This window comes from Ictidomys tridecemlineatus, chromosome 12, assembly GCF_052094955.1.
Source record: "Ictidomys tridecemlineatus isolate mIctTri1 chromosome 12, mIctTri1.hap1, whole genome shotgun sequence".
NCBI classification, from domain to species: Eukaryota; Metazoa; Chordata; class Mammalia; order Rodentia; family Sciuridae; genus Ictidomys; species Ictidomys tridecemlineatus.
In genome coordinates this window covers 21,772,898-21,794,915 of record NC_135488.1, presented here as the reverse complement: position 1 = coordinate 21,794,915, position 22,018 = coordinate 21,772,898, and the positions used below count along the sequence as shown (strand labels likewise).

General features: G+C 40.1%; 1 pseudogene across 1 annotated transcript in view; it reads left to right on the top strand.

The window, feature by feature from the left end:
* LOC144369107 (mitotic checkpoint serine/threonine-protein kinase BUB1-like) overlaps window positions 1–19,090 on the top strand; it is a 47,243-nt pseudogene extending 28,153 nt beyond the window's left edge. Inside the window, exons 15-22 of the transcript XR_013428558.1 lie at window positions 90–328; window positions 1,265–1,408; window positions 10,287–10,402; window positions 10,647–10,808; window positions 10,984–11,141; window positions 11,237–11,411; window positions 17,329–17,435; window positions 18,770–19,090. The product of XR_013428558.1 is annotated as a mitotic checkpoint serine/threonine-protein kinase BUB1-like (transcript). The remainder of the gene's footprint in view (window positions 1–89; window positions 329–1,264; window positions 1,409–10,286; window positions 10,403–10,646; window positions 10,809–10,983; window positions 11,142–11,236; window positions 11,412–17,328; window positions 17,436–18,769) is intronic.
* The last annotated feature ends 2,928 nt before the right edge of the window (window positions 19,091–22,018 follow it).

Sequence of the window (22,018 nt, the reverse complement as noted above, 5' to 3'; positions counted from 1 at the left end):
CTCTGTTGCAGAACTTTTGTGTGATCAAGTCCATTAGGCTTCTAATAATAGGGTGTTTTGATTTTCTCTGTAATTTTCTCCACATCCAGTTCAATTCAAGAGAAGAGCCCAGAAGGCACATGCCCCAGAGACCTCTCTTTGGCATCCTTGCACCATTTCAGCCAGCCTGCCCCGGGTGCTGCACTCACCCAGGAAGCTGTACGGGGCCTTGAAGCTTGTAAACTCACAGACACTGACCGAGCCGTTGTGGAGGACCCATCCGATGCCAGTGCCAGGCCCCAAGAAGACCAGATGCAGATGGGTCCCCATGGGGATGTCAGTGCTCCAGGTGTGCACAGAGGCTCAGGCTTAGTCATGCCATTAGGACCGCAGCATAGGAAGAGCTGTTCTGTGGAAGAACTCAGAGGGGGACCGGTGTACCACTGAGTAGAACCTACAGTCAGACACTGTACTGAAGTGCAGTCCAGCAGGAATGTACTTGAAGGGCAAATCGATCCATTTTAATTTTAGATTTCAAGTTAAGTACTGTTGGAAGAGGGAATTGGAATTTGAGGGCCTACTGTGTGTCAGGCATTTAATCTAATGCTGTTTTCCCCACTTTACAGAAAAGTCAACAGAGGGTCAAGATTAAAGAGATCCCTCCTACCACCCCTTGTCACCCAGACAGTCTCACCTACTGGTAGAGAATATGGACCAGAGATGGAGTGGCTAGGGGACAAGGCTAGGTTCTACCCTAGCAGTCCTTTCATAATTGCCACTAATAAGAATACGTTATTATTCTAAGTTGGAGAGAAACCTTCATCTTCCCTTTAGAAATTGTTTTCTATCTTGGACCAAAGTACAACTCATGTGCAAATTGTGTTTTGTGGGTGTAAATGGGAAAGCAGTTAAAGACAGTGTATCTGTCTGAGCACATTTGAGGTCACTAACCAACTCCATGTGTGCCTTAAATGTGCAGCCATCACTGCTAAAGGCAGGACCTAGCATTTTAGGTGAGCGGAGTGAGATGCAGATGATATCCCTTTGTCACCCTGAATGTTGATTTAAACTTTCAAATCCAAAATGGCAGATGGTCAACTGCACAACTCCCAGTTCTGACTTTTGGAAACAATTCTCTATTACTTGAATCAATGCTCTATAAAGGATGAGACTTTTGAAAGCTTAATTAATGAATGAATGTCTCCACTTGCTTTATCTAAAATTTATTAAGTAAAATCTTTGAATACTGAACTCATGTTTCTTTTCTTATTCCTGTTCCCTTAAGACTTCACTATTGAGAATCCGTGGGATGATAAGTTGATTCTCAAACTTCTGTCTGGGCTTCCTAAACCAGTGAGTTCCTATCCAAATACTTTTGAGTGGCAGTGTAAACTTCCGTCCATCAAGCCCAAGACTGAATTTCAATTGGGTAAGAACTTTATGGGTGATATAGCTTTGAATTCTTGTTCATCCATGGAACGTTGATGGTGATTCATGTGTATGTGAGATTCTCCTCCTGTCCCCCAGCCCCAGTAAAGAGTTACAGCTACAGTATTGAGAAATTTTGTTAATCCATGGCTATAGAACCATGAGTGCTGTTGGACTGGAACACATTTAACTCAGAGATCTCTATCAAAGTAATGCACGTGCTTAGGCTGGGGAAGCTCAGCAGCAGAGCACTAACCTGGCATGTGTGAGGCTGCGGGTTTGATCTCCAGAACTGCAAAATTTTAAAAATGCAGTTAGACTATTTAAGAATTTTTTACAGATTTTATAGTCAAAAACAGGCATTGATAACAAAATAAGGATTTTTTTTCCCATTCTGACCACTTTTCAATATACTGAGGCACTAAGGACGTTGATAACAAGCACATGTGCAACTGTCACCACCATCTTATTATAAGTTTTTATCATCCAAATGGAAACTTGGTTATTTATTTATTTTTTTTTTAGTACTGGTGCTTGAACCCAGGACCTCACACGTGCTATGCAAGGACTACTACTGAGCTACATCTTTGGCCTTTTTTATTTTATCTTGAGACAACATCTCCCTACATTGCTCAATCCAGTGTCAAACTTGTGATCCCCCTGCCTCAGCCTCCTAAGTAGCTGGGATTACAACATGCACCACCACACCTGGCAGAATGGAAACTAATTCTGTATGGAGAGTGTGTGTTACATGTTTCTTAAGAAGAGGGATAGTATTATATACTCATTTGATAGTATTTCTGGAAAACTCTTGAAGAATACTCAAAACTAAAATGGTTGGCTCAGTGGGAGTGGGAAAGTGGGTGGTTGTGGATAAGGCGAGAGCAAGGCTTTTCACACATAGAGCCGCCGTAGGCCTTCAGAACAATTGAGGGGCCATCAGAGTTCCCCATGCCTACCTCCCTGCCCCTCACCCAGATCCTCTGTTAGCGTCTTGAATAAGTGTGCCTGCTGATTGTGACAGTGATGAGCCAGTACCGGTATGTGGCCAAAGTCCACGATTTCCTTCGAGGTTCCCTGTACTGTGCGTTCTGGGGTTTGGAACGCTTGGCAGATCTCCTTGCTGCAGGGCACTTCAGAATAATTGGCCTGCCTTGAGTCTCCTGTGCTTTCCCCTTCTCCCCTTCCTCTGCACCCCAGAAGCCCTGGCAGACACTGACTGGGCCCTTTATTCCACAGTTGGCCTTTTCTAGAATGTCATGTGTTTGAAATTACAGTTTGTAGCCCATCGGGCCATTTCCTGACACTTAGCAACAGAATTTAAGGCTCCTCTTTGCCTTTTCATGGCTTGCTACCTTTTTTTGAATCACTGAATAGTCCCCACCATCTGGATGGCCCTGTACCCCACAGCTCATCTACCTACTAAAGGCCACCTCGTTGCTTCCAACTTTTGGCAATGATGAATAAAGTTGCTTTAAACATTGTATGTAGGTTTTTCTATGGACGTATTTTTAACCCATTCAAGTAAATACCAAGGAGTGTGATTGTTGGATTTCGATGAATATACACTCATCCCTCAGGTCTGCACAGGCTAGCTCTAGGAACCCAGTGGGTGCCAAAGTCCATGATGCTCAAGTTTCTCATATAAAATGGGTAGCCGTGCATATAACTTAACATATACTTTAAATAATTTTGAGATTACTTACAATACTTTGTACAGAGTCAGTAGTTGGTATGCTCTATTATTTAAGGAATAATGATTTAAAAATATTTGTACATATTCAATCTATAGTTGGTTAAGTTTATAGATTTGGGGGCTGGGGATGTGGCTCAAGCGGTAGCGCGCTCGCCTGGCATGCCTGCGGCCTGGGTTCAATCCTCAGCACCGCATATAAACAAAGATGTTGTGTCTGCCGAAAACTAAAAAAATAAATATTAAAAAAATTCTCTCTCTCTCTCTCTTTAAAAAAAAAAAAAAAAGTTTATAGATTTGGATCCTCATATACAGAGGGCTGAGTGTTTGCTTATATGAGAAAGTGCCAAGCTCTGCTAGTGTGGCCATACCATCTGTGTCTTTATCAGCAGTGAGCAAGAACTCCCTGCTACACCCTCGCGGCTTTTGCTGTTGTTTTTACCCTTCTGGTAGGTGTGCAATAGTATCACTATTTCAGGGTGACAACAGTGATGTTCACTAGTGAGAGTGAACATTTTTTCATGTGTTTACTTGCTGTCTGCATACTTTTAATGAGCTATGTGTTCAGATCTTTTGCCCATTTTTTAATTGTCATATTGTTAAATATCAAGAATTTCTCAAATAGTTTAGATAGCAGTTCTTTATTAGATACTTGTTTTGCAAAGATTTTCTCCCAGTCTGGTTTGTCTTTCTATTTTTTTTTTTAAATTGTGTCTTTTAAAGCACAGAAGTTTTAATATTAATGAAGTCCAGTTTATCAGGTTTTTTTTTTCCCTACAGGTCATGCTTTTGGTGTTACATCGAAAAACTCATTGCACCAGTAGTCTTCTGTATTCTTTTCTAGAAGTTTTATAGTTTTATTTTTTCCGTTTCGGTCTATGCTCCATTTTGAGTTAACCTTTGTGCAAGGTATAAGGTTTGTGTCTAGGTTCATTGTCACTTGTGCATGTCTGAATGCTTGGCACCACTTACTGAAGAGACTGTTTCTCATGTTTGATCCTTTGCCCAAGAGCAGTTCTAAGTCTGTGTGGTTCTGTTCTGGACTCAGCTCTTTCCCATGGGTTTGCTTGTCTCTTGCCAGCACCACAGGGTTATGGTCAGTCTCAGAGTGGGATGAAGTCAGCCCTTTTCTTCCTTCTTCCATCTCAATATTGTGTTGACTTTCTGGGTCTTTTGCCTTTCCATATAAACTTTAGAATCAGTTTGTTGGTGTTCACAAAATAACTTCTAGATTTTTATTGAGATTGCATTTAGTCAAGTTGGGAAGAGATGACATCTTGACAAAATTGAATCTTATCCCTGTACATGGAAATCTCTCCAATTAAATTTCCTTTGATCTTTCATCAGAGTTTAGGTTTTCTCATATAGATCTGTTACATAATATATATTATTACCTAAGTATTCTTTGTTTTTTTAATTTCTCATTCTAATTGTGTATTTCAGGAACATAGGGAAGTAATTGTATTTTATATATATGCTTTGTGTCCTATAAGCTTTCTGTATCCACTAATAGTTCCAGGAGATTTTGTTACTGTTGATTCTTTAGATAGTCCTGTCATCTATAAAGAAAGATAGTTTTATTTCTTCCTTTTCCAATATGTATACTTATTTTTTTTAAATGTCTTATTGCTGGGCTGGGGATGTGGCTCAAGCGATAGCGTGCTCACCTGGCATGCGTGCGACCCGGGTTCAATCCTCAACACCACATACAAACAAAGATGTTGTGTCCACCGAAAAACTAAAATAAATAAATAAATATTAAAAATTCTCTCTCTGTCTCTCACTTTCACACTCTTTCTTTTTTTAAAAAAAAATTAAATAAATAAATGTCTTATTGCACTAGGTGGGAATTCTAGTACAGTGCTGAATAGAAATGATAAGAGACATCCTCACCTCATTCCTGACCTTGGGGCTGCATCTATGTAGTGTATCACCATCAGGTCTGATGCTGGCTATAGGTTTTGTACATGTTCTTTATCAAGTTGAAGTTTCTCTGTTGCTAGTTTGCTCAGAATTGTTATGAACGGATGTTGGATTTTATCAAATGTTTTTCCTGCATATGTTAATATGATCATGTGATTATATTATGTGATTATTCTTAGCCTGTTGGTATGATGGGTCAGGTTAACTGATTTTCAGATGTTAAACTATCCTTGTTTCTTGGATTATTGCTATGGTTTGAATGTCCCCTTCAGATGTCATGTTTAAATTTAATTGCCATTGTCACAGTTTAAGAGGTGGGATCTTTAAGAGTTGATTAAGCCATGAAGGCATACCCTTACGATTGAACTGAGGCCATTGTTGCTGGGTGGGTTAGTTGTATTGGGGGTTCTGGCAGGCCATCTCCCGCCTCACCCTCACCATGTGATGCTCCTACCATCTTAGGATGGACCATGAAGATCCTCCCCAGTTCTAGCCCCTCAATCTTGGACTTGTCAGCTTTTGGAACTATGAGCCAAATAAATCTCTTTTTTTATAATTTATCCAGTTCATAATATTCTGTTATAGCAGCAGAAATCAGACTAAGACAGTCGTGGTATATAACTTACTGTATACATTGTTGGATTTTACTTGCTAATGTTTTGTTAAGATTTTTACATTCATGAGAAGTATTTGTCTTTAGTGTTTCTTATAATATCTCCATCTGGTTTTGGTAACCTGGAAATGCTGACCTTATAGAATGAATGAGGAAGTATACTCTACCATTATTTTCTGGTAGACATTATAGAGAATTTCTATAATTTCTTCCTTACAGATTTGATAGAATCTGTCAGTGAGTGCATCTGAACCTGGTGCTTTCGGCTTTAGAAGGTTATTAGTTATTAATGCAATTTCCTTAATAGATGCAGAACTATTCCAATTATCTAGTTCTCTTTATGAGCTTTGATAGATTTTGTCTTTCAAGGAATTGGTTCATTTCATCTAAGTTTTTCTCATTTGTGAACATTATATTCTGAATACTCTCTTATTATGTCTTTAGCGTCCATGAGCCTTTCATTTCTCATTATTTGTGTCTTTTTTTTTTCTTAGCTTACCTGACTTGATGTTTATCAATTTTATTAATCTTCTCAAAAACACAATTTTGGGGGTTTTCTTATTTTTCTCTATTGATTTCTTTCATAATATTTTCTTTTGTTAACATTTAATTAGTTCTTTTTTCTTAAGTTCCTAAGGTGGAACCTTAAATCATTAATTTTATATCTTTTCTTTTTGTTATTTTTATTTTTACTTTTTTGTAAACAATTCTTTTTTAAAATGTGTTATTTTTAGTTATATACTCTTTCTTCTTTTCTAAGTCCTTCATGAGACTTCTTCAATCCATGTGTTATTCAGAAGTGTGTTTAATCTCCCAAGATGTAGGGGCTTTCCAGCTGTCTGCGTTAATGGATCCCCAGTTTAATTCCACTGTGGTCTGAGAGCAGACATTATATGATTTCTATTATTTTAAATTTGTGAGGGTGTATATTACAGCACACAATGTGGTCTGTCTTGGTGAATGTTCCAAGTCAGTGTGAGAATGTCATATATTCTGTAAATGTCATTCAGATCCAATTTTCTGTTTAATGGTCCATTTCTTTTTTTTTTTAATGTTTATTTTTTAGTTTTAGGTGGACAATATATTTATATTTTACACAATATATTTATTTTTTAATTTTTATGTGGTGCTGAGGATTGAACCCAGTGCCTCACGCATGCCAGGCGAGCCCTCTACCAGTTGAGCCACATCCTGAGCCCCTTAATGGTCCATTTCTGATGGAAGGATATAGGAATCTCCAAGTGTAATAGTGAAGTCACCCATTTTGCTTGCATTTCTATCAATGCATGCCTCATATATTTTCACATTCTTTTCATTAGATGTATACACAGCATGTCCTGTTGTAGAATTAACCCCTTTTTCATTCTGTAATGCCCCTTTTATGCCTGTTAATTTTCCTTGATCTGAAATCTGCTGTATGGAATTAATACAGCTATTTCTGTTTTCTTGAGATAACTGTTAGCATCCTATATCTTATTAACTGTTAATCTGCATTTGTCATTATACTTTCAATGTGTGTGTTTTCATTGGTGGGTGAAGATCATTGGTGTTCTGAGTGATTATTGATATAGCTGGACTCATATTTCATTTGTTAGTTTTGTAGTCATTACACTTGTTCTTTGTGGGTTTTTTTCCCCCACTCTCTGCCTTCTTTGGCTTTGAATTATTTCATATTCTGTTGCGTCTCCTCTCTCAGCATATCAATAATATTATCTTTGTCACATTTGCAAGTGGATTCTGCAGAGTGTGCAGTATATATACACTCAGAGCCAGTCCAAGTCCACTTTCCGATAGCACGTCACCCCCTCACAGCAGGGCCCACACCATGCGACAGGAGTGTCATTCCCTCCCTCCTGCCCACCTCTTCTGTCATTGCTGCCATTGGTTTCACTTATCCACTGGTATGCCACCACTAGGTGGACACTATTGTTTTGAACAAATGGGTTTTTGTTAGATAATTTAGAATAAGAAACATCAAGTATTTTACTTAACACTCTTTGAGTCTAAGTTTCTGGCCTATATTATCTTCCTTCAGTGCACGTTTACCAGTGACAGATTCCCTCCATTTTTGTGTAAGAAAGTCTTTATCCTTCACTTTTGAAGGATAGTTTCATGAAGTAGAGCATTCTAGCTGGTGGTTTTTCTCTTTCAGCCCTTTAAATGTTGTACTGCACACTCTTGCTTGTGTGGTTTCTAAGGAGAAATCTGATGTACTTATCCTTGTTCTTCCGGAAGTAAGCTCTTTTTATAGCTATTTCTATTTTGTAGCATTTTTCAAATTTTTCTTTGTCTTTGATTTTCTGCATTTTCTTTGTGATGTGCCTAGGTGTAGGTTTTTCTATCTGTCCTGCCTGGTATTCTCTAAGATTCCAGGATCTGTGGTTTGGTGTTGGTCTTGAATTTTTGAAAACTCACACTTTTTTCTTTTCAATTTACATTTCAGTTTTCCTCTTAGGGTGTCCTGGAGCTCACTGATTCTTTCCCTGGCCGTGTACAGTCTACTAAAAGACGTTCTTGGTTTCTGGCACAGAGTGGGTTTTTTATTTCTAGCATTTCTTTTTGCTTCTTTCTGCTTATTTGACCTATTTGTTCTTGAAAATTGTCTCCTTTTTCTGTTAGAATCCTTAGCACATTGATAACAATTTTAAAAACTATCCTGGTCTGATAATGCTGAAATCTCTGCCCATTTCCAGTGCTTGCTCTGCCTCCTCAAGCTGTGTTTTGTCTTTTAATATGCCTTGTCAATTTTGTTGCTGGCCAGACCTGATGGACTGTGTAAGTGGAACTGAGATAGTTAGGCTTTGGTGTAACCTTTATCTGGCTAGAAGTTAAGCTGTGTTGTCTTCCCTGTTGCCTTTAAGGTTCCCTAGAGACTTTCTTTTTATACTAAGGATTAAACTCAGGGGCATTTTATCACTGAGCACATCCCAGTCCTTTTAATTTTTTATTTTGAGACAGGGTCTCACTAAGTTGCCTCCTTAGTCGCTGAGATTGCAGGCGTGCACCAAACAACCGAGAGTCATCTTCTTAGATAATCTGAGGGGTACTGTCCTTCCCATTGCTAATTCCAGCGTGGTGTCTGCTGTGAATCTCTATGTCTTCCTCTCCATCTCCCCACTTTGGGTGCAGCAGTTTTCCCTCTGATCTCAGTTTTTTAATAGTTCAAGAAGAGCTGTTGAATTTCAGTTGTCCAGTTACTTTCTTGCCATAAAAGTGGAGTGACAGCTTTCAAGCTGCTTATGTGCTAGACTGGAAATCACAGATCTTTTTTTTTTTTAAATATATATTTGATTTTGAATGGGAGGATTATTTTTAGAATTTTTAAGAATCAAATGCAACATCACCATGGTCTTTTTCTCCAAAATCAATAACCCCAGTGTAACCACAAGGAAAATATAAACAAGCCCAATTTGAAGGACATCTGACTAGTACTCTTTGGAACTATCAAGGTCAGTTAAAAAAAAAAAAAAGACAAGAAAAGTCTGAGACATGTCACAGGCTAGGAGTAGCCATGGAGATAGAATGACTAAATATAATGTATCCTGAAACACAGAAAAACTAGTGAGTCTGGGAGTGTGGATTTCAGTCAGCAGCAGCACTCCTCGGTTGGTTCCTTGTCTGTGACATAAGAGCCATGTGGGCTAGGGGATGCAGAAACTCTGCTTTCTTGGCCACTTTTCTATCAATCAAAAACTATGTAAAATTAAAAGTTGAATTAAGTTTTTTAAATTGTCTATTACAAATGTTGCTATAGTTTTATTTTGTCCTTTTTATTTTAATTTTTTTGTTTTGTTTTAATAAAGTTTTATTTTTCCAAATGCACAGTTGCTTGGACCTGCTAGTGCATCTGCACAGCAACAGGGGCATCTCCATCTCAGTATTTCTGGTGTAAATTACTTGAGCTCTGTGCTTTGACACCAGTTTGAAAAGTCCTTTACTGAGGAGCTCCTGAAGGGCTGCCCTGGCCAAGGAACCACAAGTCCTTATCCCTGGAAGACCCCAGCTGTGCTTAGAACCTCGGAGTTGGGAACGTCCTTACAGAGTTTGTCATAAGTAGCTTTGTCAGACAAGACTAGATGTTGAGCTTGCCCTGATCTTTGCCTTCGGACCACTTCTTTTCAGCGTTGCCCCAGATTTGTTCACTGGGCCCTTGCCTTTCTTCGCTGACCTTCCGGCATCTCTATTCTTCTTGTCACCCTTGAGCAGCGTTGCAAAGCCTGGAGAGCAGCACCAGCTATTGGAGCCTGGTCAAGATGTCTTTTTTATTTTTATCCTATTGTAAAACGTGTTTATTTCAAAAAGCTTTATGTATCACTTCAGGGAGGATTTCTCCTGTCATCTGCCTGCAAGATGGGCAGCACAGGTACTGCTCATTTTAAAATGCGAGAACCTTGATGGGGAGGCACTAAGTGCCCAAACCCACGCACCTTAGTGACCCCCACAGGCTGCCCTGAACTTGGTAAGGGGGCTCTTGTTGCAGGTATTTACTTCCTTTCATCTGAGCCTGTAAAACATTTCCCAAGCAACTGTGGCCATTTTTATTTATGAAAGCAATTCAAGTACAAAGAAAATTTTACAAATTCTTCATTTGGATAAAGTCCTTAATATTTTGAGCCCTTTTGTCATTTTGACACATTTATCTCTTCCCAGGTTCTTCACTGGTCTACGTCAATCACCTTGTTGGAGAAGGGGCCTTCGCCCAAGTCTATGAAGCTACCCAGGGAGATGTGAATGAGACCAAAAATAAACAGAAATGTGTCTTAAAGGTAAATGGTGCAAATACATTTTTGAACTGTAGAGAAATGATTTTCAGCCTCTTTTTTTTTTTTTTCTTTAAGACAGTGATGTTTTTATTGAGCAATTAAGAAATACAACAATACTATGAGGATCTGGAATTGCTTTCTGCAGAACAAATCATAATGTCATTGCTTTCTCATGTCCCTTATTAGGATACTATTTTCCAGAATGTGACTCTGGATATAAATAACACATACCTGGTTTTGCTTGTAGGTCCAGAAGTCTGCCAACCTCTGGGAATTCTACATTGCTACCCAGCTGATGGAGAGACTAAAGCCAGCTGTGCACCACATGTTTATCAAATTCTATTCTGCCCACTTATTCCAGAATGGGAGCATCTTGGTAGGAGATCTCTACAGCTATGGGACACTATTAGTAAGTGTTCTGTTTTTATAATATGGATATGAATTTAAGTGCATTTCTGGTTTTTGCCTTACCCATATATTTTCTGGTTAGAGCTTTAGTTGGGGTGCTAAACAGGGGCAAAGTCCTTGACTTGAAATTTCATTAATCCTCATCCAACTCAGGATACCATTTGCATTGTTTCTAGAATGCCATTAACCTCTACAAAAATACCCCCAAAAAAGTGATGCCCCAGGCTCTCGTCATCTCTTTCGCTATCAGGATGCTCTACATGATTGAACACGTCCACAGCTGTGAGATCATTCACGGAGACATTAAGCCAGACAATTTCATACTGGGAAACAGGCAAGTGTGGACCTCTGAACAGGGTTCTTTCCTGAACATCTAGCAGCCCTTTGTCATTTGTGCTCATTTCCTGTCCTGAATTGTATTTAATCTAGGTTTTTGGAACAGAACGATGAAGATGGCGATTTGTCTACTGGTTTGGCACTTGTTGACCTGGGTCAGAGTATAGATATAAAACTTTTTCCAAAAGGAACTGCCTTTACAGCAAAATGTCAAACATCTGGCTTCCAGTGTACTGAGATGCTCAGTAACAAACCATGGAACTACCAGGTACGGACCTAAAGTAAGAGGTTTGGAAAATTTTCCTCTGTTGTACCTACCAGATTTTCAAAATGAATTTGGAATCTCGTTAGTTTGAACTGGTCTCTTGGACACAGTTGAAGAAGAGATGGGGGCCAGGAACGTGGCTTAGAAGTAGGGCACTTGCCCAGTAAGCATGAGGTCCTGGGTTGACTCTGTAGCATTCAAAGAGAGAGAAGGTAGTAAAGGAGAGATGGGACTTAAGGCTCAGGGGAAGGGAGGGATGAAACTCTGTTCCTGAAGAGTATACTTTTCTTATTATTCACAAGAAGGAAAGCAGATATGTTCTGAGTTTGACCCTAGGAAAGGTATTTAATGATCTGTGAACCCTTCAGAACGAAAGTCTGCCACATGGAGCCAGCTTGGATTGGGAGATAAAAACAGAGCAAATGGTTTTCTTTATGGCCATGGTTAATAGAGAGACCCACCCCACTGCCCCCAGGGGAATCAGCCGCATGTCTTGCAAGTGGGCAGGTGGTTCTGACAGTGAGAGTGGCACAGAAACTCAGGTGCAGGACCTGATTCAAACAGTGTTAGAAATGGATCATTATTATCCTAAAAGGCTTCAGAAATTTCACCAAATTAGGATACAGATGACAAATATAAAGAATACTTAATAGGATAAATGTAAAGTTTTGAACCTGGATTAATAAAATCAGATACCTGGTTACCAAGTGAGGACTGTGGCTTCCAGAAGCCCATGATAGAGGGGAAAGGTCGGGAGTCAGGTCTAGTATATCAGACCACATGCTGTTCTGGCATCTCCTGGAGTGCAGGGGAAGGGGAGAGTTCAGTCTGTTCTTTTCAGCCATCCAAAGGTCTTACAGTATATTCAGAGAGTAGCCACGGACTCCCCATGGAAGGATTAGCACTTTTCTTTCCTTGATGTGTCTTTATCTGATTTTGGTATGAATGTGATACTGGCTTTATAGAATGAATTTGGAAACGTTCTGTCCCTTTCTGTTTCATAGAATAATTTGAGGAGCATTGGCATTAGTTCTTTAAAGGTCTGGTAGAATTGAGCTGAGAATCTGTCTGGTCCTGGACTTTTATTTGTTGAAAGACTTTATTACTGCTCTTTGTCATCACAAGTTATTGGCGGGTTTAGGTTTTCTATATTCTCTTGATTCAGTTTTAGCAGATCATATTTGTCTAGAAATGTATCCATTTCTTCTAGGTTTTACAATTTATTGGAGTAGAAGAAGTTTTCAAAATAGTCCCTAATGATCCACTGGATTTCTTGACATGTGTGGTGATTTCTCTTTTTTTATCTTTAATTTTGTGAATTTGTGTCCTCTCTCTTTTTTCTTTTGGTTCATTTGGCTAAGGGCTTATCAATTTTGTTTATCTTTTCAAAGGACCAAGTTTTTGTTTCATGGATCCTTTCTAATTTTTTTTTTAATTCTCAAGTTAATTGATTTGGCTCTGATTTTAATTGTTTTCTCCTACACATTTTGGAATTGGTTCATTCTTATTTTTCAAGGGCTTTAAGATATATCATTAGGCTGGTTTTAAATTTTTTTCTTAGAACTGCCTTCATAGTATTCCACAGGTTGTTGTTTTATCACTATTCTTATTTAAGAATTTTTATTTTTATTTTTTTTGGTATTTTCGAAGAGGTGCTTTGTGACCTAAAATATGATCTACTTTGGAGGAGGTTCCATGAACCATGGTCAAAAATATTCATCTGATGTTGGATGAAATACTCTATAGATCTCTGTTCAGTCCATTTGATTTATAATCTTTCAGGTCCTAAGAGTCTATACTGAGTCTATGTCTTGATGACCTATCTAATGGTGAGAGAATTGTGTTGAGATCACCCAGTGTTACTGTACTGGGGTCTTACTAAGGCTTTGAGTAGTATCTCTTTATGTAATTAGTTGCACCCAATTTGGAGCATAAATATTTGTTACTGTTATATCTTCTTGCTGAATTGTCCCTTTACCAATATGAACCTTCTTTGTCTCTTCTGATTAATTTTGGTTTGAAGTCTGCTTTGTCAGATATAGAGTAGCTACTCCTATTTATTTTCAGGCTCCATGCACATGGTATATCAATTTCGTTGTTTACTTTCAGCCTGTCTTTGCCTATAAGGTGTGTCTCTTCCAAACAACATATAATTGAGTCTTGCTTTTTAATCCATTCTGCCAGCTATGTCTTTTTTTTTTTTTATTGGTTGTTTACAACATTACAAAGCTCTTGACATATCATACTTCGAACAATAGTTTCAAGTGAGTTATGAACTCCCATTTTTACCCCAAATACAGATTGCAGAATCACATAGGTTACACATTCACATTTTTACATAATGCCATACTAGTGACTGATGTATTCTGCTACCTTTCCTATCCTCTACCCTGAACGCGCCCGATCTCGTCTGATCTCGGAAGCTAAGCAGGGTCGGGCCTGGTTAGTACTTGGATGGGAGACCAGCTATGTCTTTTAATTGAAGAGTTAAAACCATTTACATTCAATATTATTATAAAGAGATGTTTATTAATTCCTGCCATTTTGATTTGTTTATAATGTTTAATTTGATCCTGTTTCTCATTTGCTTAGAGCTACCCTTCCAATGAGATTTGTTTAATTGTGAGCTCTGGGGTTTGGTTATTCTGTGGAGTATTTGTATTACCGGTTTAGTAGTATTGAATTCTTCTAGTTTCTGCTTATCTTGGAAGGTTTTTATTTCTCTTTCAATTTTGAGGGATAGTATTGCTGGTTCTAGCAATCTTGTTGACATTTAATTTCTTTCAGAATTTAGACCACATCATTCCAAGACCTTATGGCTTTTAGAGTTTGTTAAAAAATTAGAAGTGATTCTGATTGGCTTACCTCTAAATGTGACCTGATTTTTTTTTTTTTCTTGAGACTTTTACAATTTTATCCTTGTTCTCTGTGTTAGTCATTTTAATTATATTATGGCATGGATAGGTTCTTTTTCAGTCATGTCTATTTGGGTTCTGAATGCCTCCTATATCTGGATGTCCATCTCATTCTCAAGGTTTGGAAATTTTTCTGTTATAATAATTTCCAAATTATTATATTAATAATAATATAATGATTTCCCTGAAAAGATTATCCATCCTATTAGCCTGATTCTCACAACCCTCTTCAATTCCAGTGATTCTTAAATTTGGTCTCTTAATGTTGTCTATTCTGAATGTCAGTATGTATTTTCTTTAACACTATCTGAATGTTCAAGACTAGCCACTTTGTCTTCCAGCTCTAAGAGTCTATCCTTAGAATTTTTTACTCTGTTAGAGAGATTTTTAGCTGGACAGTTTATTTGATTTATTATGTCTTTATTTCTAAGATTTCTGTTTAATTCTTTTTTATTATCTCTCTTTGTTGAATTTCTCATTCATATCCTGTACTGATTTCCTTAATTCATTCTGTTTTTTCTGTGTTCTCTTGGAAGTCATTGGTCATTTTTATAATCATTCTTTTGAATTCTTTATCTGATATTTCATCCACTTCAGTATCTTTGGAGTAAGTTGCTGGTGAATTATGAACTTTAGGATGTATCATGTTATCTTGTTTTCTTCATTTTTCTTGTATTCCTAAGTTGAGTTTTTTACATCTGTTGGGGTGGATTTCTCTGCCACTCTTACATGTAGGCCTTTTTAGGGCTTAGTCTTTACTTGCCAAAGTGTCCTCAAGTTATCTAGACTGAGACACCCTTGTAGATGTGGTATCCACAGACTCTGTGTTAATTCTCTTTTTTGGTATAACAGTGGATGTCTGTAGTGGGACCTGAAGGACAACCCCTAGCCATTTCTATTCGGAGCCTGATCATTAGTTTGAGTTTTTATTTCTTCTATTCTTTGTGTTAAAGTATAGCTGATGTTTGTCATGTGCATGGAGCAAGATGTGCTGTCTTGTCGCCGAGTTGAGTTCAGCAGCAGAATCTCCACCCTGTGAACTTGTAGTGCCTTGTAGATTCCCAGCATCTCTCAGAATAAGGTAAAACAAACAATAGTAACAACTGATGCAAACAACAGACAGCATTAAAGTAGATATCTGTTTCTGTTAAAATAAATATCTACTATGACATTTAATGTCAATTACCACAAAAAACAATGGTGTGGTCTATTGCCAAACAAATAAGTAGCCATGAACTATATCTGGCAATAAAGCAAACAACAGGTGCCAATTATGTCATCCACAGCAGTAATCATTACAACAGCATTAATGGTGGTAAAGGAGTTATATAACCAATTAGTGCTAAATTTGGTAAAATACAGTTAATTAAGAGAAAAGAAAACATGATAGGAAGGTCAAAGTGTTTATAATTCAAAAAAGTGAACATAGGAAGAAGATGAGATGTAGCAGGTGATGGTTTTAAGGAAGGAAGAGAAAGAAAACAAGAGAATTTGACTGTCAGCAGAAGAGAGAAAGAAACCAATGAAAAGAAAACAAAACCAAAATATACGAACCCCAAGCCCTAATCCTCAAAAGGCAAGGAAAAATAACATTAAAAACATGCTAAAAATGAGAAGAAAACAGAAAGAAAGAAATATGTGTGTATGTCCATGAACCAATCAGAACTCTCTCACATCAAGAACTCTCACACACACTCCCCAAAAAGAGAAAAGATTCTTAATTAAAAAAAAAAAGAAGAAGAAGAAGAAGAAGAAGGAATCATCTCCACTGAGGTGATCAAAATATTCAACAAGAATGTGTGGTCACTGCTGTGCCCACCCGTGTTTGTTTCTTCTTGGGCTATGATACAGGGGGCCAGCAGCACCTGGGATTGTTAAATCCTTATACTTTTGGTGTTGCTCCTGAGTGGCTGGTTGGAGTGGCCTAGACTAAAGCTGGCTGAAGCCGTTCTCAGCTCCCTTCTTCCCAGCTGGAGTCTGTCTGCACAGGCCCGGCACTCCAGGGGTGCTGCCGCAGAGTTTTATGAGGGGCCCAGTGGCCTAGATCTAACAGGGCCTCGGGGACTTTGTTTGGTAGTATTTGCTAATGCATGGCAGTTGCCCAGCTCTGTCAAGGGATCTGAATCTCAGGAGCCTCACAAAAATCCTACTCTTGAGGAAGGGGAGCCACCCCTCCTGCACACACACACACCCCACATACAGACCCCCCCACACACATATTCTCTCTCTCTCTCTCTCTCTCTCTCTCTCTCTCTCTCTCTCGCCCGTGAACGTGCCTGCCCAGGCTTAATCCCTAGGCATCTTCACATACATCCGTTCTGAGTCCCGACCCTCCTCAGCTGGTCATGTGAGCACCAGACGCACAGAGAAGATGAGTTCAGCTCTCCTTCGCTTTTCTGATGTGGATCCCCCTGGGTACAATTCTGGTGTCCATTTCCCTCACGTTCTGCTAGGAAGACCCTAGGCCTAGACCCTAGGTGGGCGCTCACCTGAGAGCGTGGCAGTGTTGGCGCTGCTCTCCCTGTTCAGCAGCGGGAACTGCCGCTGGAGGCTCAAGGCTCCCCGCCTCAGCTCCCCGTGGCTGTTTGAGAAACACAGAGCACTTTCCATCACCTCCGCATCAGCTCAGTGCAGGCTGCTTTTCTGATTTCAGGTTTTCTCACAGCACACCTCCTTGTTGTATTTCTCTGTGTTCTCCCTCCATCTGGTGAACCATCACCACTGCTGCAACCAGCTCAGCTCCAGTGCTGTCTCTGTTCGGTGTACCTGAATTTCTGAGTCTCTTAGTCACTAGGACTGTCTGGCATTGAATTTTAGTGAAATCCCTCTTGCTCACCTCACTGAGAAGCAGCATTCCTGCTGCTTGAATCCTCATCCACCAGAAATCAACTTCCAGAATTCTTCAAAGATAAACTCCTGTGACTTAGCTTGCTGCCTATGTTAGCACATGGTGATGGGATCACGTGTGCATCGCCATGAGTCATGGGACCTCACTTTCTTGCCAGGTGGATTACTTTGGAGTGGCAGCCACGGTGTACTGCATTCTGCTGGGGACCTACATGAGGGTGAAGAACGAGGGAGGAGTCTGGTAGCCTGAAGGTCTTTTCAGAAGGTAGGTATCGACATCGGGCTACAGCGGGAAGAGAATAACTAGGGCAGTAACAGGTTCCATCTGGCAGAAGGGGATCCTTTAGGCAGTGTGAGCACAGCACAAGGCTGGACCAGGGCAGGGAGTGGTCACAGGGCTTCCCACTTAGCCAGTAGCTCACAGAACCCCTGGGAGCTCCTGGGTGGTGACAGGCATCCCGCCCAGGCAGGTGTCCCAGAGCCTCAGGGCTGTGCTTGCTTGTTTTCTTGTGTGTGGAGATGCAAATAATACTCATCCTGCCTTCCTCAGATCTTTCCTGTAAGAAGCCAAGGAAATGCGTAGGAAGTATTGGTTACATGCTTGTTCCTTGTCCAGTTACACTTTCTTCTCTTAACTTTTTTGAGATATATTTAAAACATACAGAAAAGTGAACTCATCTTCTGTGCGCAGCCAAATGGAATCTTCTGTGCATATATACCTTCTGGGAATAATTTCAACTGCGATTCCCCTGGCCTTCCCTACTCACTTCCAAAGCAGAAAAAGAAAATTGGCAGTAATTTTATAAAATGCCTGTGCCATACATAGTGAAGCTTAGGTTCAGTCCCTGGAGAAAACTTGGTAACTGTTATGTCTTATTCTGCATAATGAGCCATTATATCTGACAAGTGTTTTATGCTTCCTCTTGCTCATAATGGAAGGACCAGATGGTCATCTAGAAGGTCTCCACCTCTGGCCACTTGTGTAAAGGAAAGCCTGAAGCCAGCCCTCTGCATGTCCCTGCTGCCATCTTTCTGTGCTCTGTAGTTCCTCTAGATGACTTTAACCACTAGAGTAGCCGGAGCTCTTCAGTCAGCTCTCTCCTGAGTAGGACGGCCTGTCCACCTGGTCTGGCACATGTGCAGTTGGGCTCCTTAGAACTATGTGTCCAGATCACAAGATGCTGACAGTATGGTAGACACAGGAGCCAAAATCAAATGGATCTTTTTTTTAATGAGGAGAGGTAGCACTATGTTACCCAGACCACCCTCTAACTCATGATCCTCTTGCTTTAGGCTTCCCAGCCCCTGGGGTTCCATGCACTCACAACACCCAGCACAGATAGATTTCCTTTAAAAACTAAAATAGATTTTTTTTCACTGAAGAGTTATTGCTAAGACTGCTTATCTTAAATCCTGTTTTGGGAGCCAGGTGTGTTGAGACAATTGGAACTTTAATTTCTCTAATGTGGGATAGATTGGATGTGTCCACTCCTGATGGCCAAGTGCTCTTAGGTGAGAGTTCTGTTTCACTACCCACCTGCGGCAGTCAGGGCCAGAGCAGGCTGCGTTCCATCCGTGGCCGGTACTTTCTCTCTGCAGGCTTCCTCATCTGGACGTGTGGGATGAGTTTTTTCACACCATGTTGAATATCCCAGACTGCCATCACCTTCCACCTTTGGATTTGCTAAGGCAAAAGCTGAAGAGTCTGTTTCAACAGCACTATTCCAACAAAATCAAGACCCTGCGAAACAGGCTCATTGTGCTGCTCTTGGAATATAAGCGTTTGAGAAAATAAAATTAATTGTGGACACTTTCCCAGAAATCATTTTGTAAATACTATTCTCTTTCTTTGAACCTTGATGTTCTTCCAGATGTATTGTTGATATAAATGTTTGTTAAAAATAAAGTTCACGAAATACATCCATGTGACTTAATTTTAATTAAATTATCCAGCAGAATAGACAAAGTGGCAAGCCCTATGGAGCAGACCTGCCGGCCCCCTTGGCAGACAGACATTCATGTCCTTTATGGTGCATTTTTGTTTGCTATCTATGAATTATGCATTCTAATCCTATTACTTCAAAGTACCATCAATGGAAAAAAATCTCAGATCTTGAAGAGAATTCTCATGAGCTGTATAGACCACTGGACCAACTTAGCCTTTCCTAGCCAGGACCTGGGAGGGCCTGTAACCCCACTGGGCTTCCTCCACCCTCCCTTTGTGTCCTTAGCACCATGAAAAACAAATCTGAGGTGACACCATCCAGGAGCACAGGGGAATTGCTTCCTCCCACCCTTCTCAGCTCCCATGTCCCTGACTCCGGAGGCAACCATGGCCCATTTTTTGTATGTGTGAATCTCTAAAATTGGTTCTAAAAACTGCATTTTTTTTAATAGAACTAGCATCATTTTGCTTTTTTTCACTTAATATCTGATCAGGAATGTAACTGTAGAATGGCCTCATACTTTTTAGTGGCTGTGTGATATTTGATTGTGGCATATCTGTAGTATGGATTCCTAGAAGCAAAATTGCTGGGTCAAAGGTGACTGCACTTAAAATTTTGAATCTGTGTTTGCTGGTAGCCCCCCAGGGTTTTCCCCAGACTGTGAATGTCCTTTTCCCACCTTCCCTGACAGCACAGATGGGGCTCTGGCCTTTGCCAGTTGGCAGGTGAGAGACCATCCCTGCTGGCACTCTCCTTGGCATTTCTCTGATGGGTAGACCAAGTGCGTGTACATGTGTTATAGCACATGTGTGCTCTTCTGTGTTCTCTGTCCTCCACCCACTTTGCGCTCCGCTTGTTCGTTTATCTGAGTCCTTTGTATATGAGGCACACATATTTGTCCCAATGTGTCATCTCTCTGGACTAGTAAATATTTCTCCTGCTGTGAAGAAGTTTTTAAAAAGTTTTGCTTTATACTCAGACTCATAGTCTTAAATGGCTTTTGACTTTGTCTTAAATGTTGTACTCAACTGAAAAACACAAAAATGCTCCTTTTTTTTTTTTTAATTAGTACTAATTTGAGCATTTGGGACTAAACTTTTCTGGTTACTATTTAAGTCATATCATTTTCTCCCTATTTTTTCCAATTGGTAATTTGAATATATGAAGCCTACTGATTTCTACAAACAGGATTTTCAATTAATTCTTTTGAAGTTTTCAAATAATCATCCTTATGAAAACAATTCTTATTTTATATTGTTCTAATTTTTGTTTGTGGTTTCCCTTGTCATTGATGATACCTTGAGAAAAAGGTCACTGGTGACACATACATCCTTGTCCCCTGTTCTAAGGGCAGCTTTTCCAGTGCATATCCATTCACTTCATGATACTGGCTTGAGGTAAGATGCTTTTGAGGTGCTGGGTATCTATCTGTTCTTTTTATAAGCAAATATGAAGTATATCATTACTTCACAGTTATGCCCATTTCCATCTATATTGACCCAGCTATACCTCATTCCCCTGCTGGAACGGGTTGTTATGTATTTAACCAATCTCCAATTTAGAGACACTTAGTTGGTTTCACAGTTTTTTACTACAAAACAGTGAGTGTGAGTGCCACTATATCTGTAGGATAAATTGCTAGGTTAGGGACCCCAAAATGCAATTATATTTTGAAAATAAAGATTGTAACCTACATGACCAGTTACACACATACACACACCAAACTTGGAAACTGAAAATGATCCAGGGTCAGACATCAGCAGGGAATCCAATACCAAACTTCCTCTTGAAGTGTCTAAACAACTGAGCATCCATAAAGCCATATTGACAGGATTTTGTTCCTTTTGAAAATGGCTGTTTTCAAAGTAAACCAAGACTGAACAGCTAGAAACTGCACGTGTTCATCTGTGGGAGACAGCTGCAGGGGCCTTAGGCCCTGGGTGGCATGGCCAGTGTCATTGCCAGCCCATATTCTATTCCTGGCTCTTTAACTTGGATCACACTCAGAAACATCCCCATGTGACACCAACAGCGTGTCTGCTGTTGCCTGTCTGGTCTGTGATCTAATCCAAGGGCTTCCTTTTAATTAAACTTCTCAATCTGATTTCCTAGCAATGGCTTGTCCCCAGGGTGGGACAAATCTCAACAGAGCTAGTTATTTTAATCATTTCAGTTAGTAGGTATTGTTTTGCTTTTTGTACATATGCCTGGTACAACAAAAAACCTTCCTTTAGTTGTAATCAGTGGTCTGGATTTTATGTAGCTAATCAGCACCAGGGAAGAAGCCCTGAGTCCAGAGGGCACCTGAGAGGAAAGTGACAGGTCCGTGCAGGGAGGGCACAGAGTTCTGGCTCACTCCACTGCAGGTATCCCTGCAGGACAGAGCTGGCTGGGGTGCGTTCACCTGAGTCTCAGCCCCAACTCCTCCTGAGTGTGCAAACCTTGGCTGGACCCAGCTCCTGGTCCAGAGTGAGACCTTTCTCGGGCCCAGGTATTTCCTAGTCATTCTTGAGCCCTGCTCCACATTCGAGTTCCAGCTAAGAAACTAGACTCTTTACTCAGGGGATACAGAGACTCCTGCTTGAGCACCTTCCTGGCTGGCTTTAATCTGATCTAAGGCAATGGTCCTAACATTCATTCTCCCTAAAGAAAAGCCCAAGGGTGGCCTGTGACTCTCGAAAGTAGAGCTGCTGGATAGCCAGGCATGGTTACACGACACGGCAAACCTGGAAAGCCTCTGTGCAACCTTCTCTGCACTGATCCAAGGAGCCTGCGTCCTTGGTCCTCCTCTCCCGTCCTTCAAGTCGGTGTATCTCTCCCATTTGTTTCATTCTGGAATGTTCAGACTAACCCATCTCTGGGTTAGTTAGGCTATGGCAGGCTAAGCTGCTGTAACACAGGA